General features: G+C 33.7%; 1 long non-coding RNA gene across 2 annotated transcripts; it reads right to left on the bottom strand.

Annotated features, from left to right (window-relative positions):
• Positions 1-5,292: 5,292 nt before the first annotated feature.
• LOC150032289 (uncharacterized) lies at positions 5,293-7,631 on the bottom strand. Of its 2 annotated transcripts, none has more exons than XR_016525157.1 (2): positions 5,875-7,631; positions 5,293-5,792 (listed from the first exon to the last, which is right to left on the bottom strand). It is a non-coding gene; the product is annotated as an uncharacterized LOC150032289 (long non-coding RNA). The 2 variants fall into 2 exon arrangements; XR_016525156.1 differs by having other exon boundaries at positions 5,953-7,631.
• Positions 7,632-7,853: the final 222 nt, after the last annotated feature.

Here is a 7,853-nt window from a genome sequence, read left to right as displayed (position 1 = left end):
TATTGGATAGTTTAACAATATATGATTCTTGTTTATTAAACATTTTAATAAACCTAATCAGTATTGCATGCTTACAAAATACTTGTCTAATTCACCTTCCAAGTCGGTTTCTAGGTAGGGATGTTCTGTTTCTGTCAGTTTAAATATTCAAGCCTAGATAGAACCTTCCTTAGACAAAGGTCCTTTATAGATAGTTATTTATAAATTTAATCTTTTATTATTTCCCATTTAATCCTATTGAAAAGAAAATAAAAGATTAATCTATTTCTAATCATATTAGAAATATTTCAATATAGATCTAGGTGAATTAATTTTAAACCATTTAAAATTAATTTTAACCTATGTTTGCATGCAACTCTTGATTATAGTTTTTAAGTTCATTAACTTTATAATACTTATAAATTAATGAAAATAAATAAAACCTATAATCATGCATCTACATATATTAATTAAATGCAATATTTATATTTACTAGGTAATGTCATGCTCAATGCATTTCCATTTTCATTATATAATATAACACTTTAATTATAAACTAATGAAAACTAGACACATCCATCATACAAACTATATAATATAACTTTTATACTATAGTATGATGCATGTACATGTTAATTATGCATGCAATCATATAATATAACATTTATATTTAATATGATGCATGAGCATGTTTAGGACATATCATGTAACTTCATAGTATAACAATTATATTAAATATGATGCATGATATAAAATGTTTATCCTATGGTGGAATTTTAGACTATATGGCATGCATTATACAATATATATAAAAATAATCATACATTAAATGTAAAATTAATTTCAACATAAAAAATTCGATCAAAATTGGCACTCCTAAGAATTAATTAAATTAATATAACATTTATATTAATTTAAAAACTAATTACATAAAATCGAAAATACAAAGAAACTCCCATTGAAAAATTGCTCCCAACCTTGAACCCACATTCCGGAACCTGCCAGCGGGTGCGCGTATGTCTCAGAGCACAGCAACGCTGTTGGAAGGCACCATTGCGCTCTGACTTTTTCTTTCAGAGCATAGTGGCACTACGGCTAGAGTGTCATTGTGCTCAACGAAAACTTGCTTAGCAGCACTGCACTTTGATGAGCGTTGCGGTGCTCTATGCAATTTTCCCCAAGTGTTGCAACACTGCACAAAGGCGTAATTGCACTCTGGGCCAGAATGCCACTGTCTTCTTCATTTTTCACTAGAAATGCACCGAATTGAAGTGTCCTTCATGGAAAACTCTTCACTACAAACAACACGGATTTACAAACTCGATAGCAAGAATTTAAATGCCTAAAACATCGAACCCTTACAACTTTAAACAATTTAAAGTAATAAACTAAGTGTCATTTTTTAAAACATCCAATTTTTGCAAACCATCCACAAAGTAGTGAAATAAACCCACTAATTCTTTGAATTTAAGTTACAAAAAAAAAAGAAAAAAAAAAGCTAACACACGATTTAGTTCTAATACCAATTGAAGGAATCAAATTCTTAATGCGGAAGCGATTGACTGCCTTGTGTCTAAGAATTTCATTTTGGAAAAACTTGAACAAAGAATTTATAAAACAATGATAAACATCCAGAACCTTAAGCATGCTATTCTACATAAAAACCATAAAGAAGAAAGGGATGGAGAAAACTTACCCTTGAAGAAACTAGTCTTCACGTATCACTCTCCCTATGATCATGAAGAGAGAAAATTCTTCCCACGAACACAACAACGAACAACAACCTTCTTGGACACTACCATCAAGAAATCTTCCTTGCTATTCTCTAGGTGAGAATCAAAGTAAAGTATGTGGGCTTGCTTCAATAATTTTGGTAAAGGGAGAACTTTTTGTTCTTTGAGAGAAAATTTCTAGAGGAAGAAGATCAAGAATTTCTACAGAGAGATCCCAATCGATTTCACATACATCACTAATCCTCAAACTCCTTTGTTAAGCATATGAGAGATGTAAGAGAGTTATTTCCAATTTCAAATTCAAATTATATTAACTAATCTAATATGATTAAATTTGAACCATATATTATATCCCATATAAAATATAACCTATAGTATTAATATGTATGAAATTCATATTAATTTTGACTTATAGTATTTATATGAATCTCATTCTTAAAATTAATATTTGAATTGTATTCAAATATTTATTTCTCTCATTAAACTTTATTATAATGTATCCAAATACATCATATTAATTGTATCTTATATAATTAATTCCCTTTAATTAATTTGAATAATTCAAATTACTCCAAAATTAATTGATTCTCATTAATCCTTATTGAGCTAGCAAGAAAACCTTATGAACCTACAAATTAGAAGCTTCAATTATGCGAGATTAATTAGTTAAATTATTTAATTAAATTAATCAACCTTTATTAACTGTTGACTACTCCACTAAAGACCGACAGCTGCACTCTTCACACTATAGATATATTTCTGTGTCTATTGGATATAACCAATCAATAGTGAGTTCACTCTTCACAAATAACTCGTAAGTACAGTTGGGTCAAAATTACCGTTTTACTCCTAAAGTTACATCTAACTCCTTAAGTACCACTGATTCCTCTAATGAACAATTAGTCATAGTCTAACTATAACTAGATGGCTCTCTGGTCAGTGAAAGGGTGAGACACCTCATTGTTCAAGATTCGGAATCAGCGTTAGGGAGCAAGTTATCTTCTTACCCTAACAAGGGGAAGGAGTGATTCCTTCTTGTATAGTTGCGTGCCTAGCTTCCCACTCGGATCAATCCCCAAAGTGGTAGGCTTATTGAGTCGACAAATCTGGTCACTCTCACCCATATAGATCAAAGGACAACTTTCATAAGTAGGAGTTCACAACTTACTCAGGATTAAGGTCAAGTCACCTATGGTCATCCTAGTGAAATGTAAGTATCTTCAAGTAACAGACTGGTCATTTCATGGTCGGGTCTTATATAAACTATTTGTATAAGATACTCCCACTCATATATCTCCACATGAATGATCAGGATTATTTATAACACTTTACAACAATTGTAACATTTACAAAGCGGGTCAAATTCGTAGTGTCAACAAGATAAGGTACCTAGTCTTGTCCATCTACTATAGACCTTTTAGGTTATCACTTAAACATGATCCACTTGTATGTCACCACATGCATGTTTAAGCTACACTAAATAACCTAGGATTTTAGTTTATTACTTTTTGGTTAATGCACACTAAATTTCAAATTAAATAATACTTTATTTTATTAAATAAATAATCTGTTCGTACAAATAAATTACAAACTACTAAACCATGAGATTTAGGGCATCAACCCCAACAATCTTAGTAAAGTAGAATGTGAGAGGTGGTCTCGTGCATATTTGCGAATAATAAGGTATGAAATGATGACGACAAGCCTTGCAGAAAGTGTAAATTCCGTTTTAAAAGATATTTATTTCAAGTTTACTTGATGGAATTAGAGTTTTGTTGTAAAAGATTTTTTATGATCGAAGGAAAGCTTCATTTTCAATGAAAACAATTTTGACTCCTTGGGCTGAGAATATACTACACACAAAACATGAAGAATCAAGAAGTTTTTTTTGTAAGAGTTTTTTTTTTATTCCTTTTTGTTTGTTTTTAGACATATAAAATTGATAGAAGAATGATAGATAATGATAAACTTCTATCATTGTCTATTTGATAGAAATCTATTAGTATTAATCACTGATAGGCAATGATAGAAATCTATCAGTGTCTATCTATAATAGGCAATGATAGAAATCTATCAGTGATAGAAACTGATAGTAGTTTATCGTTGTCTATTAGAGATAGACACTAGTTGACTTCTATTACTGTCTATCTCTGATAGGTAGTGACAGACTGCTATCAGTGTCTATCTTTGGTACCTTTGTAAATACTGATTTGTTTTTCGATTTTTTATTTATTAGGTTGATCCCATTAGCAACGTTGAATAAAAAGTAATGGATGGTGATAAACAAATCATAGTAAAGCTCAACTTGGAATCTTGCTGTTGTCGAGTATGGGATTTCGATGGTATTCCATGTGCTCATGTGCTTGCTATTATTTGGATGCTTAACTTGGATACTTATTCTTATGCATATGATTATTATTATTAAAAAATGTTGTCATCAACATATAAGGGTTGTGTTCGACTTGCTGAAGTTCTTTCAGATTGGAGGGCTATAAATGTTGGTACTATATCATTACCTTCTATTTTTAAACGTCCAGTAGGAAGACCTAAAAAAATAAAGGATCCCATCTATAGATGAAGGTAAAAGTAGTTCATCAAAATGTAGTCTTTGTCATTGCAAAGGTCACAATTCTAGGATTGCAAACTTCGCCAAATTAATCAATAATGTAATCATTATAGTTGCATTTTTTTTTAATTGTAATGCCAAATGCATTGATATTAGGTATGAAAGCTATTTTCCCTCTTTATTGGTTCTATTATTGAGTTTGTTATTGAATGAAACAATATCTTTATATATAAAAAAAAATTCTTGAATGACTTTGTTTATATTCATTTTTTAATTGAAACATGTGATATATACACTTCAATATGCACTGATATCTTTCTACCAATGTTTATCATTAATAGACACTGATAGATTTCTATAAGGATCTATCACTGATACACACTGGTAAACCATGATTTTTATTGAGTTAATATACACCGATATCTTTCTATCAGTGTATAACATTGATAGACACTAATAGATAGCTTTCTAATAGTATCTATCACAGATGTACACTGATAGACCATGAGTTTTATTGATGATTTTTATTGAGTTGCATACAACGAAGAAGAACTATGAGTGATAGATAGTGATGATAGTCTATCAGTGTCTATCACTATTAGACAATGATAGACTTTAACAAACTAACTACTGGTGATAGACACATATAGAAGTCTATTAGTATCTATCAGTGAAATACATATTTTCTTCCAACAAATTGATAAACACTAATAAAAGTCTATCAGTGTCTATCAGTGAAATTTGAATAGACAATGATAGTCAACTTTCAATGCCTATAGTAGTGTAAATTATCAATTATCACTGTCAAAGTTTCCTAACTTCAACCAACTCTCCTTTATTGAATGGGAACCTATAGTAGTTGAATTAATAATTTGAAGGATCAAATAATAACGCATTGTCATTGTACGACCCGACCCCCCAGGACTTAGGTAAGGCCGTTACTAAAATAAATGCATTCAGAGAATTTAAAACGATGCTCAATTATTTGAAATAAATGCTAATTAAAACAAGAGAAGTTCAAAAGACATTTATTAAATGCAATTGTTAAAACAGTTAATAGGGTACCCAAAATTCTTAAAGGCTAATCAAAAGCATATATAAGAAATAATCCTTAGTAATAAATTTTAAACAGTAAAACCAAATAACAGATTTCAAGATGCGGAAGCAAAGATGTCTAGTCCCAGTGACACAATCACGAATTCCACTGCGCCATCGCCGGTACATCTATACCTTTTCCTGAAACATCAACATAAGAAAGAATGAGCATGAAATACTCAGTAAGTAACCCCACCACTAGGGTCAGGCTAGACATCTATGTCCTCTAGATACCCACCTATGGCACATAAACATATGGAACAAACAAGAGACTGAGTCCTATTCTATTGTAGTTAAGTATGCCCACAAAACTGGTGAATCTCGAAGGAAACACAAAACTGGTGAATCCCGAAGGAAACACAAAACTGGTGAATCCCGAAGGAAACACAAAACTGGTGAATCCCGAAGGAAACACAAAACTGGTGAATCCCGAAGGAAACACAAAAATCCCGAAGGAAACTGGTGAAAACAAAACTGGTGAATCCCGAAGGAAACACAAACTGGTGAATCCCGAAGGAAACACAAACTGGTGAATCCCGAAGGAAACACAAACTGGTGAATCCCGAAGGAAACACAAACTGGTGAATCCCGAAGGAAACACAAAACTGGTGAATCCCGAAGGAAATACAAACTGGTGAATCCCGAAGGAAACACAAAACTGGTGAATCCTGAAGGAAACACAAACTGGTGAGCATCTAATTAATCAATGAGGATATTCATAGAGTCTCAATGTTCTCAGAATCAACATTGTACAATTCTAAAACATACATGAAAATCCTTTATACCATGGCTTTATCAAATACACATGATTCTTAACAACATATTTTACCACATTCATGTATACCTTACATCATAATTCCACAACATGCAAGTATGCCTCAACACCAGCAGATCAGACATCGACATATGAAAACACATATTATCACATACTAAAGATCAAGTACTTAGGTGTGTATATAAACAAATCAGAGCTCGTGCCAGAACATACTTTGATTCAGATCATACTGTTAATCAACATGCTAACATTTATCATAACATACACTCATCACGCTAGCATACAACTAAAGCCTGGCCCATGGGCAGTTCCAGTGGTAAGATTACTTACCTTAATCGAAGATCCACATATAAATTTCGACAACCAAACGATGACCGCGGTTTGAAGTAACAACCCTAAATATGAATACAACCATTAAATTTACCCAAAGAACTTGAACAACAACCACTCCAAAATCTCCTTCTAACAGATTTTAAATCCCAATGGACGACAACTTGAAACCTTAAAGATACAAGGGTTAAGTCAAACTTAATTCAGTAATCAAAGCGTGCCCACAAACCAACAATAAGGACCATAACTCTTACCAAAACTCTTGTCGAACGATCTTGAATCACTGGACAGTCGCTGCTTTAATTTCCCAAACTCAAATCTCCAATTTAGCGACTAATTTAATCTTTAATCCAATTTAGTGGGCATCCAAAATCTTTCAAGAAACCTAACCACAAAATAGATCTTACCAAAATCTAAGAGTCTGACGAAGACCCACACAACAGAACATAGGACGCGCGGGGATGGACGGTGGTCAAAAGCTGGAGCGGCAGTAGCGATTCAGACCGGCTGGGTGAGATCGACATGATGGGTGGTGGTCAAAAGCTGGAGCGGCGGCGACGATTGAAGGCTGGACGGTGTGCCTGGGGGAGCTTCGACTCAGATTTGGTAGCTGACGAGGCTAGGTGACTCATGGTGGCGCGACTGCACCCTACGAACGGTGAGTGGCATCACGCAGCGCGAGGGAGGCGGTCAGCTGGATTCGGCGGTGGGTCGCACGGATCAGATGATTAGGCAGAGGAACGGCTCATGACGGAAGTTTCAACGGCTGGGCTGGGTCATTCGGCTTCAGATCTTGGCTGATGGCACGACGACCCACGGACGAAGCAGCCAGACGATTGACGACAGCTTGCGGATGCGAATCTGATTGGCTGGGCGAGATTGGTGCGCAACGAAGAAGATCTGGATGATCACTACTTGCTGACGAGATTGAGCTGACCTGTGCGAACGACGGCCCACAAATGAATGACCGACGAATTGATGGCGATCAGACGTGCCATGCCAGTTGGAGAGGAGATGGCCAGCGGCTGCTAGGGCTCATAAAGAGGGTCTTCACGTTGGGGGAAGGAAGAAGAAGAAGAAGGGAAAGAAAAGAGTTTTTTTTCCTTTTCTTTTTAAAAGAAAAAGGTTATTTTAAATGAAAGAAATAAAATAAAATAAAATATTATTTTATTTTAACCTTTCCTTCATTACACAAATATATCTAAATATATATTCTTAAAACTCTTCCCCTTTTTCTTGAAATTCCAAAATCAAAATCAAATTAATTTCCACAATAGAAATTTAAATTCTCGACATTACCTTAAAATTAAATTAATGTGACATAAATCCATATCTCCCCTTTAAACAAAACTGAACTTTGAAATTAACAAAATTG

This window comes from Benincasa hispida, chromosome 12, assembly GCF_027475165.1.
Source record: "Benincasa hispida cultivar pf3 chromosome 12, pf3_genome.v1.1, whole genome shotgun sequence".
Lineage (NCBI taxonomy): Eukaryota > Viridiplantae > Streptophyta > Magnoliopsida > Cucurbitales > Cucurbitaceae > Benincasa > Benincasa hispida.
Note: the sequence above shows the minus strand (reverse complement) of the source record. Positions and strands in the feature narration are given on the sequence as shown.